Here is a 21,053-nt window from a genome sequence, read left to right on the forward strand (position 1 = left end):
ACCTGTTTTTTGAGCACATAAAATACATTAGCACTCCTCACTAACACTATCAGATACCAGCACAACAGCAGTCTTGGATTGTGTTGTCACCAGTAGAGAAAGGTATCCTGATGTGCCTTAGCAGCTCCATCCTTGTGGAAACAGCACAACTATAACAATAAATAAACAACTGGAGTGGCTAAGTAACTTTGTTAAACTGTTGTGTGCTTTCTCTTTGCTTAGCACAAAGGAGCTTCATTGTTTTGTTCTGAGATACACTGAAAGTAGAGCCCTACTGCTGTTTTCATTTCACACAGATCTTGGGGACTGCTCTTTAACAATGAGCAGCTGAGTTATGCTACCCAGGTGTGTCCATTTAATTTACTAGCATAGGCATAGTCTAAGTCCTTGAAAGAAGAGACCTTGAAAGACAGCACAGGTGTAAGAGGTGAGCTCTGAGCAGCATGAAATAGTGCAGAATCTGTGGGTGAAGGGGATATTGGGCTGGTGTGAGTGCTGTTAGTCTCTAGTGATTATTTCCACTATAGAAAAAGGATGGCTAAAGCTTTCCACACATCCATAAGATGTCATATCTTGTGATCTATCTCTTCTCCCTTCATTTTCCTGCTTTGTAACTACAAGCCTTTCCTGGAGCTGATAGCTCTATCCAGAATGACTCATAGAGATGTCTAAGATATGTCTAAGAATCCTTTTATTCTGGATGATGGTAATGGCAAAATTCCCACTGATGTGAGTGAACTTCTACAGACCACTGTAGATTTATTGTATATTCTTAATTCCAACTGCCCTGAGGTAAGAACGTTCTTAAATACTTGTATTCTCCATTTCCAAACAAACCTTTTTTTTTTTTTCCTGATCTAAAAGCAAAAATCTGTAAGGAATGACTTTTTGAACCAGCTAGGATGAAGAAAGCTTTTTTTCCTGGCTTTTAAGAGGATCCAAGTTCTTAAACCACTACACTAGTTTCTTATTAACGTTCAGCTCTCGCTTTTATCCATCTCCTCTCCAGCACAAAAGCTCATCTGAAAGCTATTAGTGTCCTACCTTTGGAGCTCAGAACAATGCATCTGTTGCTTGTAAGTGTGGTCTGATACTAGTGAGAAATAACTCCATCATTCAGCACAGTCATCATTCTGAGGAGGGAAAGCCAACTGAATATGCTGCTAGAAAATGTATGCATTCCTTAAGTAAACAGGCCTCTGTCTGAATTTCCTATAGGTCTGAGGAAAAAAAAATGACAAAAAATTATGGGCTTTAACTGGTACCAATAAATCTCCATGCACTTCTGCCCTCAAGATGGGAAGGTATTTTAAATTCAATTCATCTGAAAGGAGTAAGTTTGAAATAAATCATCTTTCATCTTTATAGATATTATTTGGATTTCTCCTGTAAGTTGATTCAGTATTATAGCATTTTATAGTTTGTTTTAAAGTTATTCCTTACGAACATGGAGGTGTTATTTATGGGTAATGAATTTTGGCATGTTGTTTTGCCTCACTGCATTATACCTGGCTTTTTTGTGTTGAAGAATTGGTTTCGGTGAGAATACTTAGTGTGCACAAGTCAGAATCTGCCTTTTAGGGAATATTTTTAGAAGTGAGTGATGGTATTTAGTGCTCTGAGGGTGTGCTTTCCACTCACAGGAGTGTTATGTTCATTACAAGAACAGACAGAAACCAGAAAGCCAAATTGCTAAGTACTTGTTTAGAAGACTAGTGCCAAGACTCTATTCAAGAAAACAAGTAGAAGTCCTAAGTTTCAGAGTCCTGGCAGATAGCAAACAAGGACGTATCTGCTCACAGAGAATGCTACCACATCTTCACAGTAAGAGCTTTTGCAGATGCACTTGCACAGAAGTTGAATAATTGAAAGCTTTCTATGTAAGTGTAGGGTACTTTGTGGCAAAATGTCTGCTTGCTCAGTCCAGACTTCAAGTTGGCACAGTAGCTGAGCCTGTCTAGAGATGCCCCTTCTTATGGCAAGGCTTCCCAGCCCCAGTTACTGGAGTTTCACAGCACCTGCTCACCTGGAAGCGCTGGCAGCCCTCACTCACTTCTGGCTGCAGGAAATGCTGTAGACAACAGCCTCAATAAATGTTGGCAGCAAAATTTATTCAGCTTCAGCGATCAGGCAGCACTGTGGAAAACAATGACAGTCACTGAAGAGCTTACTTGCAAGTTATTGACTGAAGTTGTTCCTGCATGGAAAGTTACTCAAGTAATGTTTTATGGATTTTTACACACAAGCATTATAGGCTGTTTTCAGAAAATTTGTTAGAGAGAGAAGCTATGTTTATTTAATCAGTTGTTGCAAAAAAACAGTGTTGGGAGTACAATAAAGCTTCCTTGATCCTTTCAGAATTTGCAAAGCCAAGATAAATGGAGAAAGACTAGAACTATAGCCAATTTGGGGGATTGGTAAAGATGTATGACTTTCTTATAGCTAAAATACTCCCTTCTCTTTAGGAAGAAAGTGCTCTGCAGTATAGGAATATGTAATATACAGCTTGCATAAGCACTCATGATCTGTGAAAGCTTACGTTTCTTGTCTGCTTCAGAGGTTATAAGATAGATATAATGGAGAGTTGCATTTAGGCTTTAGTGGTGTTTATTCCTGGAACTGATTAACTGAATACCAAAGACAGTCTGCAGCAATATGTTTCCGCCTGCTTGCCACAGTGTGTGTGAGCGTGCACTCAAGAGATCATTACTGTGTCAAGTATATTAACCAGCTTAAAATATATATATAATTTCTCCCTACAAACATTTCTTTGTTTATAAACAAATGTATAGAGGGAAAGAGAAATTCTGTGAACTATAAAGACTATTGTAGATGCTGTAGTGTGTGTATGTGATAGAGACCCTTGTGAAAGCTGAGTTATCACAATGTCTTCTTTCATTTATGAAAAGAAGTAAAATTCTTTAGTACCGCAGTTATTGCTGTTCAGTAACTGATTTGTTTGCAGTATTTTATAAAATAAGTGCAGCTCCTGGAAAGCTTTGTTCTGCCTGTACTTGTCATGCTTTCACTTTACTTCTACTTTCACCAGAATACAATCCTTTTACTTGCAATTTCGGATGAATGAAAGCTCAGTTATCAGCACAAAGTTACCTCTGGTAGAGGAAGCATGTACTCAGAATAGAAGTATTGTGCCACCAGCTGTGTTAAATTGCTGCCTCTGAGCTATTGCGGGACAATTCAAGCCTGCTTGTAAAACAGATAACAGGAAGGCATGTGCGTTGCCAAGGAAACCCTTGGCTGCAAGTTTATTGTATAAATAACACCGAGGTGGGGAAGATGTGGCTCACAGAACAGAGGGAGGTAAAAATGAAGAAGCTCCTGCCATGTCTCTGTGACTGGGGGAGGGTCAGGAGCAGAAGCAGTGAAATAGCTTTAATGCTTCAAGGGGCTGACCTTCTTCAAGTTGGGGGAAACAGGGAAAGTGGGTCTGTCTTTCAGAAGTGGGGAAGAAATATGACCTTGATGGTCAAGTCCATACACTGCAGGGTGGAGAAGCAAGAATGACCCATGCACATTCTCACAGTCATTGGAGAAAGAGAACCACTACTGGATTTGCCCAGTGCTATATAAGGAAGTCTGTAAGATCAGGTCTGTGATGAGTAGTGCTGTGAAAAGGAAACTAAAAACAAAACAAGGAAGATAGAAGTTAGTATAGTATAATGTGATTCTATATCTAAACTTTGGAACAGATTAAAAACAGCAGCAATACCTTTACGTCCTCTGAAGCTTACCTGTGTATAGATTCCCTAAGTCTTGTGGGCAAGATGCTATGAGAATTCAAAGCCTAAGCAGTGGGCAACAAATCACATGTGTGTCATTGGCAGCAGGTGTGTGCATTGAAAAGCTGTCACTTACATTAGATCTGGTAGATAGTGTCCACAATTAATTAGTAGCATCAGCAGTCATTTGCGAAGGGGTCATGTTAGTTTTCATCCATTTGAGATGCTTTACTGCTTTGCAGCTAGAATCTGAGCACGGCAGTGCTATGAGAAGGACAGATGGGGCAGGGGTTTCTAGCAGAGAAAGCAGGCTTACAGCTCAGGACTGATTTCCTTGCTGCAAGTGATGGGAATAGGTTGCTTCGAGTCCTCATTCCTTACATGCTACATTCAGTAAAATGGAATAATATTGCTTAATCATGCTTAAAGCATTTTGAACTATGGACCAAGAGAGCACTGTGTAAGAACTGACAGTATTATTATCTGTAGTATCTGACAGTATAAATTATCTGTGTAAAGATGCTGAAGTACTCCAGAGCAAATGAGCAGTAAAAGTACCCACTTAGCTATGGCACCTGGCTAAATATCAAATAAAATGTTGCTAGTGGGATTAATTTGAGTTACATTAGTTATTCGTGACAGTGTTTTTATTTTCTTTAGATATTGTGTGTGCTTATGTGCACCTGTCTGAAGTTAACAAAAATCCAGAAAAAAAATCCTTGTGGAAAGACAGAGGTGAAAGCAAAATGATTAGATATGCAAAGTCTTAATGAATTCTTAAGGACTCTCATTATCAGCGAGTAACCAAATAACCAAAAGCAAATGGATCAGCGTGGTGGTGTGCTGACTGCCAGAGCTCTCCTCCAACAGGAGCACAGTCCAATTCCTCTTTTCTTTGTGCAGCCAGTCTTTGCATCATTTCTGAAAAGCATGCTCAAGTGCATCTCTAAAGATAATTTCAGGCGGCTGCCCTGGCTTCTTTTGCCTCTCAGGGGCTATGTGGACACATTAGTCGCTTTGCCTTCAGAAGAAGTGAAAGGCCAAAAGTCCACAGAGTAAGCTGCAGATGAGGCAGACTAATTGGTCTCAAAATCAAAACATATGGTTTCTTTCAGGATCTTGACTTTTTAAATACTTGTTTAAAGTAAACATTTGCAATTCCTCATGAAAGGCACTTTCCTCCCTGAATCCTCTTGACCCTCAGTGACCTTTCTTACCAATTGCACATTGCTTTACCCTTGGGGATGATTAAATCTGGAGAGGCTTTTTTTTTTTCTTCTCTTATCCTCTACATTCGTCTCCAAGGACTAAGTTAAGATCCAGCTTGAGGAAAGCCAACCTGGGTAAGAAGGACTGAAATACACCAGATGCCCACCTGAGGAGTCCGTGCAGGGGTCTCAGCTGGGGCCATAGGGGAATGAAGCTGCTATTCATACTTGTTGGCATAGAGATTTGTGGGCCAGGAAAATAACCTGGCTCACTAAAGGTAGGTTTTCAAGCTAATCTTTGAACTGAAAAGCATTTGGAATGCCTTCTGACCCCTAGGCAGAAGGGGTGGCTTGAGGCAAAGCCATCCCTGAGATGAGGCATTTGGAAGCTGTGGCCTGTGGCATGCCTCATCTGGCAGAAGGCTGACGGAAGCACTTGACTCCAGGATGCTGTAGCAGGGGAGCAGTTTCAGTTTACCTCCTGCGTGTCTGTGCAGGAAAGTTGATTGAAGTCTCTCTGAAGCCACTTTATTCATGATTTGTGTACTGGGCTGGGAAGCATTCCCTTTCTCCAGTGTGCAAGAGTTGGTGTCAGAGCCAGCGGATATGAGCATTGCCCAGTCACCTGCTTCCCAGCACAGCAGACCCTATGCTCACTGGAAATACAGGGTGAGATATTGTCTGAGTTAGAACAACAATTGTTCAAGTGCTTCTTTCTCTGTTTGCTGAGAAGTGAGAGAGCATATATCTCATCAGAAAAAAGTCATTTATGCAGTTCCTCAATGTGCAGCCATAGTGAAGGATTCAGCAGGAAAAGAGACATTCCCATTGCAGGGGGAGGGCTCCCTTTGGCAAGGAAATAATCCCATGCAAGAATTCTCATCCTACTCAGTCTGAATTAGGACCTTGAATCCAGATTTCTTATGTCTACAGAGTGTAGCTTCACTTCCTCATTGCTGGATATCCTGACCTGATTGAGCAACTTAAGATGCAGGGTAGGTACCTTCCCTGTTTTATTTCTGCTAAGTTCCTCAACTGGTGCATTATGAAATCACAATTTTCTGATATGATTGATATTCATTTATTTGTGAAGGGTGGACTTAAATGCAAGAATCAAGGCAAGCTAGGCTGAAGAAGACTCTTGAAGTAAGAGTATAATCAAATGTCATAGTTTACTATATTCAATATCTTCATAAGCTTATTTATCAGTTTCTTTCATGGACAAGGTCTCACTTCTTGTGTATATGGCCATACAGATTGGAAAATGTATATCAGAACTGTGCAGTTTTTTGTGGCAGGAGGCAGCACAGTGATTTGGCAAAGAGTATTTCTTCACAGAGTTTAATATACCCATACCTATGCTCATCAGTTGTCTTTGCTGATGAAGTTATCCCCTCAATTACTGTTTTTCTTAAAGTATCTTACCTGATTACATTAGTTGACTCCACAAGTACATTAACAACTACGTGTTTTGTAGGTTAGATATGTTGTTATAATCCAGAAAATAGAAAGGTAGGCACTTAAAACTTCTATAGCATGCAAAAGTTTATTGTCGCCATGCTGTGCTGCTGAAATTAATCACCTGGAAAAGAGAAGATAAATCTCAGCAGTATCTGCACGAGTGACAGAATGAGACAAAAATGAAGAACTTTAAATCCCAAGAGGGATACTCAATGTGTTAATATTAGACAGACTGCACTGAGTGAGGATAAGTGTCCACCTACAAATTTTTTCCCACATTAACACAGCTCCTGGAACTAGATGGGGAAAGTTCTTTCCTGTTTGCTGATAATGAGATCCTACTCTTCTCATTTTCAGGTGAAGCAGAGACATGCCTGAATTTATCACTGGCTATACCTACTCCGTGAATTGGTTGTTCTTAATCATCTAGATCTTGGTCTGGATGGAGTGATCTATAACCCATCACAGCTTGCATGACTGAGTTCCCCTGGACATTTGGGGAAATGTGAATGTGCAAGCATGGAGCTGGGGCTGAGCATCCCTTTAGAGCCTTGGAGGGGCTTAAGGCAGACAGCTGAAGAACCATACGGCAGGAGGAGCTTACTGGAGCTCTACAGAGTGGTGCAAGAGTAAATGATGGTTCTCGAGGTTTTTCATAAAATCTTAGAATCCTGAGACTTTGTACAGAAAAACTTAGTTTCATTCTGAAGGGAGCTTGCAGCACTCTGTAAAAAAAATTCAGCCTGTCACTGTATCTGCTGGTTGAAGAAGTTGTAAAAGACAAATTACCTTGGAAGTAACACACTAAAACGTGCAAAGAGGTTTCTTCATCTAAATTATCTCTTAAGGTGCTGATAAGAAATTCCTTCCTTCCCACTCCCATCCCAAACCTCATCATGAATTCTCACTGAAAACAACTCTCCCAGTCTCCAAAGAGGTGAGGCAACTCCCTGCACTCCACCCACTTTTCTGCTCCAGCACAGACTTTAAAGCTGAGAATTGAAATTCCACAGAAGAAGGCTGCTTTTTGCGTAGTCATTGCATCAATCACACAGGGTTTGCAGAAGTTAATGAGTACAAGCTGCCTCATGAGAGAGCATGCAGATGTCCACTTGTTTGTAGAGTGACTGAGCCTGATAATCTGATCACAAGTTTGGCATTAATTTCACGGCATGGCTGTATGGGCATTTCCCTTCCACATGTAAGATGGTGACTAGCAACAAGCACCACTGTCAGTCAGTTAACATACTTAGGAATCTGTTTGATGTTAGCAAAGAGTTGAGCTGATGGCACTTTGTAGCCCCCTGAAATCCTGCCATGCAAATCCTGTCTGCCTCAAAGGCCCCTGGACATCTGAGCTGGCTTTGGAAATACCAGCCTCGTTAGCAGTGACATTAGCGGATATTCTTAAATCAGGATGATTTAGTTAGTTGCTAGGCTGCTCTGCAGTCTGATGCTTGAGAGAATAATTTTTAATGGCAGGGGATCTCTCTGAGATGGGACTGTCCCAGTTGATGTCAGACACAAACTCAGCTTCCCTGACATCATCTGGCAACATGATATAGAAAAAATGACATACATCATGGAAAAGGCATGAGGCACACCCTGACCTCTGCACACTTGCCACCCAACAAAAAAAAAAAAAAAAAGGCTGCATAGCTAGACTGTTTCCATTAGCTGAAGTAAGCACCACTTTAGCAAAAGTAGGAAGGAGACGTAACTTCTATTGAAATATCTGAGTGCTTTCTAACAAGGAGGTCTTTCAAATGTTTAATGTTATTTTCCTGAGACCATATTATAGACCATAATAGCAGTGTTGTGCAGGAGCAGTTTGGCCCAGCACTTCTGTGAATGAATTACTGAATGGGTTGAATCAGATTCTCTTGCTAGGGGAAATGTATCTCACAGAGAACACAGAAAGCAAAGTTGCACCACAGAGACTATTCTAGTGGTAAAAAAAAAAAAAAAAAAAAAAAAAAAACTATTCTCTTAGCTCAGTTTTGATTCCCCCTCTCTCTTTGTCTCAGCTGATTCTTTTTAAAGAACTGGAAAGTTACATTTTGTCTATTCTGATGATCAGGGACTCAACATATGAAGGGGACTCCAAAGAGTGTACCAGCCATTGCTCAAGGCTGATTCCTGGACTGGGGGAGAGATATCCAGGTGCTGCCACCTCACCTCTCGCTGCTCTTTGAAATTCCAGCTTGTGCTGATATCTGTCCTTACAACTGCAGTCCATGAACCCATGTGCAGAATGGAATTAACAGCAATCACCACCTCTCAAATTTTTTTAAAATCAAATTGGGAAGAGCATGTGCAGGATGCCAAGCCCATGCCATGACCAACTGTTGCAGAGCCAAATGACCTTGCCACTACCTTCCCTAGCAGCAACCCAAATCTGACTATGTGGCTGTGGCTTGCAGGGTTGCAGAGAGGCTGAGTAGATCAAAATTAAGTGAGCAATGCAGCTACAGGAAATTTGTGATTAGAATTTTTCAGTACAGAAATTCAACAGTGAACAGTTTAAGGTATAAAATCCATGTTAAAATGTTTTGGCCTGAAAACAATACTCAAATAAAACATATTCATTTTTTAGACTGATTCTTAGACTGTCAGGCCACTGGCTCCAGCATCTACTCAGTCAAGGTGGGCTTCACCTCAGCACAGACGGGAGCAGACAGCAAGAAATGTATCCATCAGTGTCCTTCAGCACCAGAGACGTGCTCTGCTCCCAGCAAGTGAGTCGGTAGGCAGCTATGGGTGTCCAAGCTGAGTGATGGCACAGTTCCCCTCCTGGATGCTTCTTCCAGCTGAAGGCTCTGTTCTTGTTTTAACCAACCTATCTACTCCCATGATACTCACATGCTTTCCACTTCATTTGCATGTAGGAAACATCCGTTTCTGGATGACTGACTACACCATGCTCTCCTTTGATATCCTGTCCAGCTGCAGTCAAAGTCATTTTTTGTTATGTACAAATGGAGTAGGTCCCTTCTGCCACAGTCTGAGCTGACTCTAGCTTCTTTCTGCTAGTCTGCACTACACTCCCAGTACTTAGGGTCTGCCTTTAGTCTAGAGGAACACAACAAACATGTTTAAATGGGGCCTTTCCTACAAGGTGAAAGCCTCTTTAAACCTAAAGCTCCAAAAATGCAGATAGGATGCTGCTGAACACAAGTGCTTGTAGTTACTCTCTCATGGAAGTAGTTTTTTTTCTCTGGGAGCAGGTAGCTACTCTTCTGTGCCAAGGACTTTTCTATATACTGATACTCCTCTGCTTCAACCATCTTCAAAAGCACACTCATCCACAACTTCCACTTCATCTTTTCATCCCTTCCATATCTTCTCTATCATAGCCCATTGAACATGCTTTGAACAGTACTCCTCCAGCATTTTGACCTGATTTAGTCCCTTCCATTGCACTAGAACTATTTCTTCAAAGCAAATCCATTAATAGAATCATGTGTATTCAAGTTCACGCTCTTCGTGTTAGCTATCTGCTCTTCCTCTATCTACCTATTTCTGAAACTTCATCCTCTGTCAACTTTTCTGATCTTCTAAGTGAGGCACCTCAAAATATTTGCATTCCTTCTGAATAACAGGTTATTAAACTTGGACTTGGAGCTACAATGCAACTGTGCAGCATCAGTCAGATTTGGGGTGTGGGCAAACAAACATTTTCTTGCCAGCCAAACACAGTGGACTAACATCAGGGCATCTTGTTTCTAAGACAGAAAGGATAACAGCTCCCAGATAACTGGCATGTTGAGCAGAAAACATTACAAGGCTCTTAGATGCATTTGTGACTGGGGGCCACATACATATCAGCAGGTAGGTAGATTACAAGGTAATGGATAACTTTGTGAACTTCTAGCTTACTTAGACCAATTTCTAAATGAGAAGAATTATAGAGCTTTTTTTTTGCCAAGGGTTTGAGAAAATACTCTAAGGTAAAGATCTGTCTTGTTACAGCACTAGAAAGTATAGAATGATTGATTTCATCAGTACGAGCACAAGCTATTGCTGCATGAAATTGGCAGTACAATTCAGCAGTATGAAGAGATCAATGAGAGAAGACAAGGATATAAAGCAGATAAAATTGACACCACTCTGGCTGTGTGATGCACATCCATGCACATGAAATATGTGATGCAACGAGTAGTCAGCTGAAAATTTCAGCCATCATTTGATAAATCTTGAGTGGTTCTAAATAAAAAGGAGTAGGAGAACACAGACAATGTTTTCAATTATATTTCAGGTGAGTTTCTTTTAATATGTATATATTTTAAAGAAGCATGAATTATATAGAAAGAGAAGAATGAAGAGTGGTTTTTTATACCGCCTACAGTAATGAGGAGAATAATTTTGTCTGCATGTTTTATCCAGCCACTGTTGTTTTAAACTTGCCTCTGGACTATCTGTTCATCTTTGCAGCCCCTTACATGGCTGCAGTGCTCTGCTTTTTTGAAGGTTTACATAAGGCAAAAGGGCAATACGCTGCAATGTGACCTCTGCAAATAGGTTTGCAGCTTCATGTTCCAGGTCCGTGATCGTAATTAGACTCCTGAAGTAGTGGGGGAAAATGTTGCAATGAACTGAATAGGAAACCTGGTGCTTTTGTAGGGGATTATAGATTGGTGGTGCCTACAATAGCCAGGAGGCAATTGAATTTCCGCTGGTAAACATTGGTAGCAGAAAGAAAAAAATGAAGAGAGATTAAGTCAATATAAAATATGTAATTCAGAAGAAACAGAATGAAAGAAGAGTCTCTGCAGGACATGGCTGCTGTGCTGCATCACAGCAAGATCTCTGGGAGCAGATCACAAATTTCTCAAGGTTTGAGGCCATTACTGAATGTAGTCTGAATATATCAAGAGCATTTCTCATTTTTATAATCGCTTAACAATAGGCTACACTATCATAGGGTATGCCAGGGACATAAACTTCTGCTATAAATTGCAGGAATTGCATGGCTGTTTTCTCCCAGAATGGAAGATGAGAGCTATCCATACTCAGTGAAGACAGAATTATTTTCATCTATGTGGGTCAATTTAGAAAGCATTATTAAAAACAAGCATAAAATTTGTCACTTTAATTGTGGTTGTTCCTGAGGGTAAAAACCACAGACAAATCCATTCATGAGATGAGATGCAAAGGAAACACAATACTGCCACAAAATTTACTGTGCATTCCCTCTGAGTGACCAACCTGGCTAAAAATCAATTTAGTCTAACCCCATTTTAAATAAGTAAGAGCAATCATCTGTCCAAAGACAATCATAGCTTTTAGGCAAGAAGGCTATGTTCTAGCCAGAGATGAGAATTTGTATGGACCTTGGCATAGCCATGAGTTTGCAGTCAGGGTCAGGGGACGGTACAAATGAAAGAGCAGTTTTGCTTTAAGCTAAATTGCTTTGAGACATCAGGGACAGCAAAGCATTTCCAGCTCACACTGGTGATGGGAGAAGAAACATACCAGAGCAGGACATAGCCAAGGAGTGACGGGTGCTCACACTGGCCGAGGGCAGGATGAATCAACAGAAACCAGCAATTACTGGACTTTGCCCTGGGCTTTGATAACCTAAGGAGCAGGACGTGGCTAGACAGAATGAGCCAGGAGAGGTGATACACAGACACTACAGGGCCAGACTCAGCTGGGTTCTTGACCTTCCTTATTTCAGAGCTGGACTCTGAATCTTAGTCCTTCCATTGCATGGAGTGACCTTGCCATCAGTTTATCAGTCATTCTGCTCATCCCTGTCTCACCTGAAAAAGCCAAAAAAGCCGGACCAAAGAGCAAATACAACTAGGCTACAAAGAGAAAAAAAAACAAAACACAAAATAACAGTCTTTAAAGATATAATGAAATAATTAACTTCTCCTGTTTCACCTACCTTGAGATGGCACTGCATGAGAGTGCATGTTTATGTGTTTTATTAACCAAATCTCATCCATTAATTTATTTCAGGAAGGACAGGGCCAAAGTAAGTTGGGAAAGCAGCAGACCATGCCGTGGAAATAGGTGCTAGAGAAGGGCACAGAGCCAGCAGTGGTGTGTCTGCTCTGTGGCTTTCTCAGATAACACTTCTTACAGTCAGTATCACACTAGCAAACAAGAACTGCTTTGTGCAGCCTACTCCAAAACGTTTGGCTCCAGGTGGAACCTAAGACGCTTGAGTTAGAGGAGGACTACAGCCAAGGGATGCAAAATAAGTGAGATTATTAGTTTAGATAAGAAAGCCATCTGATTGATCTTTAACAGGCATTTCAGAAAGAAGAGACAAGCACAAGTCTCTTGGGACCCTCAGGAGAGCTCTGTACAGAACATTTGTAATACTAGATTAAAAAGAAAAAGAGAGGAATGTGAATTAAAAAATATATTAGTCAACTAAAATAGTCTATTCTAAACTTTAGGAGCCCTATCTAGCATAAAAATCATAACGACCACTTAATAGGCTTGGTCACAGCCTGTATTCTGCCTTTCTGCTCCTAACCTATTTCCTTTCAACTGCCTAATGGCTTCCTCTGGAAAGGTGCGACACATTTTACTTTCCCACTTCAAAAACTGCTTTTTGTTTATTAGTTAATAATTTCCTAGCAGCCTCAGGTAGTTTCTCTTTGTAAAAATGCCTAGGTAATCCTAGCTGCAGAGGCAGCCTGGCATATTTACACCTCCACATCCTCATTAAATTACCTCATAGCCATTCAATACAAGGTGAAGAGCCTGGCCACTGCACTCCTGCTTTCTCTGTGCTCTGTACAATTTGTTATTAAAAAATCTACCTCCATTTGGAGGCGTTCTAAAGGGTCTGAAACTCTAGTGCTGCTTTTGCACCAAGACATAGGGATCAGGCCTAAAATTCTTGGAGTCCCTCTGCTTTTGCAGCTCCTGCCAGGAGGATTCACACCATTTGAAGGAAAGGTAGACTTTGGTGTAATTACCACTGAATCATGTGGGAATACTTGTGGATGTTCTCTTGTAAGGCCATGTGGATGAGAGACAGGGTTTTACTGTTCTATCACATACCCTGCTGTATCACACATTCAGGAGGGAGGGCTGACACACAGGTAAGGTATTCCACTGAGTGAGGGCTTCAAGGTCTGCACAGTGAGGAACAAAAGAGTCTAATCTGAAGAGCTGGTTTGTAGCCATACTTACCTGACTGTGGAAGCGTACCCCAAGGAGTTTAAATTCCTATGGGAACTCACAGAAGTGATTTCCCATAGAAAAATATATATCCCACAAAGTCTTCTTGGTAGTGCTCTGAAATTTAAGTGTTAGTCACAAAAGCGCACTCTTATGAACAGTCAGAATACAGGCTTTCCTTCTGAATAAGCAGTACTACTGCAGTGAGAATGACCAAACTTTGGGCTGAGGGATCTCATTTGATTTCCACCCACTCCTTCATTCTTCATCAGCAATCCAGAATGGGTGGCAACTGCAGACAAGTACGTGTTCACTAACAAGATTTTAGCTATCTAAAAAGATAGGCGAGCAGCCTCATTTAGTTATCTTGCCTTTTGTTTGTCACGGGGGAGAGATTGTCACTTTCAGAAGGGATTCCAGATTGCCTACTTCTGCAGCAACTTCCCAAGTGATTTTTTCAAAATGAAAGTTGACTACCTCTTGCCAAAATTTATTTCATACAAAATAAAACAACTGCCAAAGCATCTGTCAAAGTGAAGATATCTTTGGGAGTGGGGGTCAACCTCGCCTAGTGAACTATGTGCATGTATATGCCGAATTATTTGGGAGGTCTCAGGCAGTACTACATGGAAGAGATTCATTTTTACCAATGCCTCAGAACAGAGCTTTTCTTTCTAGATCATCTCAAGATATTTAAAAATCTTGACCTGCAGGGCTTTTGAAACATTGTGTATGGGTTCCTCCTTTTAGGGGTCTTGTTTTCTACCTAATGTCCCTCATTCCTTCCCCAAAGACCAAAGCAAGGATGTTTGGCAGACTTGTAAGTGTAGAAATACCTCTGAGAAGAAAACTGCATTAACTGTATTAAATTGGCATGCTCATACTGATTTAGTTGTTTGTTTGCATGTCTTTTCCTGAGGCAGATCAAGTGTGCTTTTCCACAGTTAAATTTCATTTAATATTAGAATTGGTGATGTGGGTAAGTTTTACTGAAACATAATCACAAAGGATGTTCTTCATGGTGTAATTTTTTGTGAGAAGCCTCACAAAATAACATTTTATCATTAATAACATTTGTTCTGCAATGCCAAAAGATCAGTAACTGAAGGTAATGTGGAAAAAAAACCTTATTTATGTGATTTATGCATTTAAATAGTAGATGCAAATACATGAGGCCAAAGTTTACTGAGTTAAAACTTTTAGTATGAAATACATGGTTTGAAAGCTCAAAACATTCTATTTTAGTTCGTAATTACATCAGACAGTTCCTTCTCTGCATCAGCTACATGGGGAGAAAGAACAAACTGTGTGTGAATAAACAAAATATCATTTCTGTCTATAAGCTTGCCTTATGTATACAAATACTTTGGAAACTGAATAATTTTGTGTGATCATTTAATAGTAAGTCTTAAAATCCAGAACTCATCGATGTATATATATGTACATATACTCATTGCAAGCTAAAAAATGAATGCTGGCTTTGGCCCAAGACGGGCAGTATATCTAAAAGAAAGTTTGCATGTTTAATAAAAACTTTCCTCTGTCAAGTTGATTTAAAAACTGCAGCTGTTGTTTGAAGCTGCTGTATTTCTTGGAAACTCATTATAATCCCAATCGAGTGTTTTATATCGAAACAACAGCACTGCATTCTAAAATTTTGTAGCCCACATGATGCAGTATATATGCAGAACACTGTTTAATTTCCTTCATTATCTGTTTTTTCTGTGCAATACACCCATGAAAGCCAGATATACTAGTGGTCTTTGTAAAGATTTAGATGAGTTACATTGAATGATGTACAAACCCTGGACCAGATTTGAAAAGGTTATTTTATGAAAGTTTTGTAGCTATTCCTTTTGCAGTTCATTTTGAAAAAAAAAAAACTGCATGATCGTTCTTTTAATTTGACAAGTTCTAATGAATACTATTTCCTACATTAAAAGACGTCTCTCCTCTTCCACTGTTTTCTTTCAAGCTTTCTTATTGTATATCTTTTTCTTTTCAATCAGGTTTAATATAGCAATCGATGCCTTCATAATATCTTCCTATTACTTCTTAATCTTAGTCTTCTTGTTTCACATTTTCCCTTTATTAACCCCTCTTCCTCTCTTCCTCCTCCCCCCCACTGCTCATACTTCTGTCACTACAAAAGTGTATCATGGTGAGTGGAGAAGATGAAGTCTACTACTCTCTTAGTAATGAATTCCTCCCTAACCCCAGTCAGCTCCAGACATCTGGTACACATTTAAGTTTTCATGAAATTAGAATCTCTGTAAAGGTGGAATTCCAGCTTCTATAATCTATATTTTGCCACATAAAATATCTGGTTTATCATGTTGTGAGAGCTGACAGAAATGCACAGTAGTAAAGCTACATATAAACTAGTAATGTACCTAGCAGCACTGTTCTGACAGATGTCACCTTAAATTGCAGTTTTTAATGTATTTGAATAAGCTACACATAATTAGGATTAACATTGCTATCCCCGTAGTCCTGGCTGATTCGTGATTAGTGTGTATGTGCTTTAGTGCCACTTAAGAGAAGGATCAAGTGGTGTTAATTGGTTAATTGTGCACTGGCACAGGTTGCCCAGAGAGGAGGTGGATGCCCTGTCCTTGGAGACACTCAAAGTCCGGCTGGATGGGGCTTTGAGCAACCTGGTCTAGCTGTGAGTGTCCCTGTTCATTGCTGGTGAGCTGGACTAGACAATCTTTAAGGGTCGTCCCCTTCCAGCTCTAAGAATTCTATGATTCTGATTCTGATTGTGTCCAGCTTGCCCAGTTAAGTGCTTGATTTTTTTCTGAAAGAGCTGCTTCTGTATGTAACACATCTCAGTGAAGTGATGCTGATCTTGTAGCAGCTGATCATGCAATTTAAGTTCCTTTTAAACATACTGTAAATTGTAATTTTAGTTATTCATGTATTTTGCAGAACTGTACTTTAAAACATTCCACGTTACAATTAATAGAGAAAAAAAGGCAGTGTAAAGAAGTAGGAAATAAGGTTCTGAAACCTTATTTACATGCATCAGAATAATTACTCCAGTATGCAGAAGTGTTTCTTTCTTTCTGAGCTAAATATTTTCTTTTCCAATTCACTGTTAAAGCAAACAGAATATGTATGTTTTTGATCTTATTGTTGATTAAGAAAACCCTCCTGAAACCCTGCACCGGACCTCAGAGGCATCATTGTGCAGTGACAAAAGCTTTTTATTGCTAATTGCAAAAGCAGGGCAGTCTCCAGCTGTGAGTTGCTTGGTTGCTGACTGATGCTTTGACAGATAACAGACAATCGATGCAACACTCCAAGATTCCCGGTGGAAAAACAAAAGACACTTAATTTATGAACAACAACTAGGCATCCATTTAGCAATACCATTATGTACTGGGAAAGACTGCACCATACAGCCATACAATGAGCTCACCAGAAGCTCCCCTTTTCACAAGGGGAAAAGTTGGGTTTGTCTGTGAGTGGGCAAATAATGAAGGAATGACCATGCCTCTTATTAAAAGCTCTGAACCTTTCTTTTCTGGCTTGGGTGGGACTGTCTAGTGTTTGCACAGTAACTTTCTTTCTGCAACAGTCTGGAGGAGAACTGTGTGCACCTTGAGATTCAGAGTTATTTTAAAAGATTTTCTGTCCCTCTGCTTGTCAAAATGGGACTAACAAGGATCTCAGCCATCTACTGCATCCAAATGGGAGTGTGATAGCAAGTAAATGATATCAGAGGAATTAAGAGATGAGGGACTTAAAGCATTTTCTGAAGTTTCCCAGAGGCTAGTTCTTCTTCTTGTTATTAAATGGATATTCCCTGGGGTGAACATACCAGCTGCAGTTGTAACCCACAGAGGCAGATGCAGAACAGGGGCTCTGTCCCACAGCACCTCAGTATGAGGCAGAAGGGCACAGGTGGAAATCAGAGAAATACATGACAACAGCCAAGGATTCAAAACATTTAGGAGACAGTTCAGGGAGACTGCAGTCTAAATGTATTTCAGAGCATGAGACCGTTTGTTCTCAGTGCTGAGAAGTGAGACGTAGGGCAGAGCTATCACATCAGCACTGATAATGCACAGCAATTTATTTGCTGTCATTATTTTTACTAGGTCTTTCTCTTTGAATGTCACTCCAGCCTCTCTGCCATCTCAGTGAGCATCCAGGTTAGGTGTGAAGATATTTGCCTTTTGCGGAGTTATTCATAGCTGTAGAGCACACGAAGAGATGGATAGCACTCATATAAAATCTGTGTACAGTTATGTGCTTTGCAGGAGTTGCTCCTACCCTTGCTGCCTACATGATTGAAGTACCACATAGTTAGCCAGTGCAGAATGGAGAACTGAAATGGGAAAAGTTAAGCAAAGAGGTTGCATTGAAACCCTGGGTAGGCTTGTCCAGACATGGGGAAGCGTGCATGTGAGGAAACAAACTGGTCAGCCTTTGGCATGAAATCAGACCAGCTGGGAAAACCTGAGAACAAGGGCCTGCCCAATGGATAGCTGAAAGCCATATGAGGAAAAACAACATGATGATAAGTGACTATCTAAGGCTTGGTTATCCCCAACAGCCTGCATCTGGTGAGATAGCAAAGCTGAGCAGCTGCTCCTCTCCAGACAGCATGCAGAGGCACATTCAGCTACCTTGCCATGCGGGGTGCTCCAGAAATAGTGGGTCTCAGTCCAAATGGTGCAGTCCTCAGAGCTGCGCTGAGCTGAGCTGCAAGCAGTGACCTTTTGACCATGTTTGGTGGGTTTTTACACTGTGCTGGAATGTACATCGAACAAAGGGAGCAGTTTCTATGAAAACAGGTGCATTTGAACTGGTCAACCAAATACAGACTGCTGAACAAAATGGAAATGCTGTGGAGATTCCTTCCAGACCCCCTGGGCAGGAAGCTTTCAGTTAAGACCAGAAGGAGCTATCTCTTGCATAAGATACAGTTAAGTCCAGTGGCACCCTATAGCTGAATGACCTGCCATCAAAAGCTGCCCTCCTCCTCTGGCATGCAGGAAAATTGTCCCTTCCCATTCATATGTACATGAAGAGCTCATGGAGCTTGCGGGAACTTGCTCTGAAGTTTGTTGTTATTTTTCTTTTTTTAACTCCCAAACAATATCCAAATAACATTCCAGAGCTGAAACAAACACAGCACAGCAACTGCCAAAACTATTCAGCAATTTCCCTTACAAGAGTTACGAAAGCACACCTCTTACTAAAGGAAAAAAGAACGCACGTTACCTTTATCCAGCCCACCCAACGCAGTATCCTGCTGGGAAAATCCCCATCTCTGAGGCCTACGCTTTTCCCTTTAAACTTCTTTTCTTCAAAGTTTGCTTTTTGTTGTTGTTTTTACTGTAAACTTCCTAGAAAAGAGCCCAGAGCTTCAAAAACCGATGATGTGCACATGTCTAAATCAGTGTAGCTTATCTACTTACAAATTAGCATCGGCAAAGGAAATGAGATGCAGTACTTCACTTTATAGTCTTTTTTTCACATGTATGTCTGTAACAGGAGATCTGACTTCACTGCCTGAGACTCCATGTGTTTAGGTGAATCTGCAAAGGCTTAGTGACTCAGTTCCCTTTTACTCAGCACCTGGCGATTCAGACTATTGCAGACAGAATGTGAAAAAGAGGCAAAAATATGAAGGAATTGAAATAGGTCTGGTTTTGGAGTGGTCTCTGTGAAACAGGCCTATTTCTGCTGAGAGAATGTGTAGGAGACTAGCAGCATCTAGACTACCAGAGCCACTTTGCTTCCACTCAGCAGTTCTCAACAGAAAATGAAACTTTTGCCATGTCTTAGGCAAGCTTGACACACGCTCTTTCATGAAGAATTTATGTTGATTTCTTTTTGTTCTTTTGCTCAGAATTAAAGATTGGTGATTCAGAAAGAAAGTCTCTTTTTCCTCTTTTTTCACTGTGGGAAGAATGGAAGTTTTCACACCTTTGGAATTATGGAAATTCGTATGAAAAATACTCATTTTAAAAATCAGTTGCACTTCTCAAAGCCTGTGGAAAACCAGTTATATGTGAATTCCATTTGTTTAGATTTGAGGGACTACATAAAGAGCAGTTATGTGCCTCCTTGATTTTTAAAAAGAACCAATAAACCAATTCTTAAACAGACTCAATAGGACAGTAACTGAAATTCTAAAGAAAGAGGAGAACAATGTTGCAGGCTGATGTCGAGGAAGGCAGATTCTGCAACTTTCTAGGCACTGTTGGCTATTACCATTTTTTTACAAGTCTGTTCAAGCTTTGCTGTCCTCTGGAGTAAAACTAATTCATCATCTCTTCAGAACAAGTCAAAAGAAAAGCATGAGTTTAAGGGATTTCTAATGTAGCAATTTTTGACTGATAGATTCCAGTTTTATTTCTTTATTCTCAGATGAACCCAGGGTTTGGATATCATTTACAGCAGTGTCACAGCTGTATGCTGTGTGTTTGCTATGGCTTGCCCTTACTCGTACCATCTGTAAGAGCTGTGCCTACCCTGAAACTTGTTACTAGCATTTCCATGGCTGTCTAAAATAACGCTTTTATGAAAACCAAAATGTAGAAATCCCCTTCTATTTCTTCCAACAATTCCTTAGATTACCACAATGACAAATATCAGTCAGCAGCAGCTCCACACCCTCAGTAATCAAATGAGTCTCATCTAGTGCTACGTATTTGAAAGACAGGCATCTACCCAAGTGAGTCATGGCGGCTCCTTTAGAGTCAGCACTTCCCGAAAGTGATTTAGCCCCCTGTCTGAGACACCTTCCTTGGAAGGAGATAATTTCATTGCTGGAGGTGCTGCTCACTCTCGCCAATGGCAATGAGGTGCCTACGGGATGGGTTTAGCCCAGATTCCTAAATTCTAGATGCCTCAAAACAGACATAACAAATTCCATCCCAAATCCACAGATATTTGCCTCTGAGACATTGGAGGAGACTTTTTTTTTTTTTCTCCAGCTTGCTGGGAAATTCTAAAATTTCTCGTGATCTAAAGAACATTCTTATCTTAATACAGAAATTCAGCATGGGAAACAGAATAAAACATAACAGACTCTAAAGCTCAGGATTACAGGGGAATTTAGTCTGATCTGCTGCACATTACAAGCCAGATGATAAATGAGATGATATTTTTTTCTTCAGACTGACACATAAATATTCCTTCTAGGACAAAAAGGGGCTTCTACTGAACTAACAGAGTAATTTCCATTGAATACAGTCTAATGGTAAGACAGAAATTCTACCTCATTTTTAACTAGGAAAAGCATTATATTCTTCTAGAAAACTGTTTGGGTGTGACTTGAACTCACAAATGCTAATTGGAATGCTGGAGGTGACTTTACAATGCAGAGATAGTTTTGGCTCTGAGGCTCTTTAAAATGAGGTTTGTTTTAAGGAAAATTTAATTATTTGCTTCTTTGAACATAATTTTGCAACATCACAGATAAATATTCAAAGGAAACTGCTATCATTATCCAGTTTTCTTTTATTTAAAGGAAGAG

At 40.3% G+C, this 21,053-nt stretch overlaps 1 long non-coding RNA gene across 1 annotated transcript; it reads left to right on the forward strand.

Annotated features, from left to right (window-relative positions):
• The first annotated feature begins 399 nt into the window (after positions 1 to 399).
• Positions 400 to 8,247, forward strand: LOC125689332 (uncharacterized). The gene is made up of 3 exons (XR_007375205.1): positions 400 to 427; positions 5,882 to 5,943; positions 6,767 to 8,247. It is a non-coding gene; the product is annotated as an uncharacterized LOC125689332 (long non-coding RNA).
• The last annotated feature ends 12,806 nt before the right edge of the window (positions 8,248 to 21,053 follow it).

Source organism: Lagopus muta, chromosome 2, assembly GCF_023343835.1.
Source record: "Lagopus muta isolate bLagMut1 chromosome 2, bLagMut1 primary, whole genome shotgun sequence".
NCBI classification, from domain to species: domain Eukaryota; kingdom Metazoa; phylum Chordata; class Aves; order Galliformes; family Phasianidae; genus Lagopus; species Lagopus muta.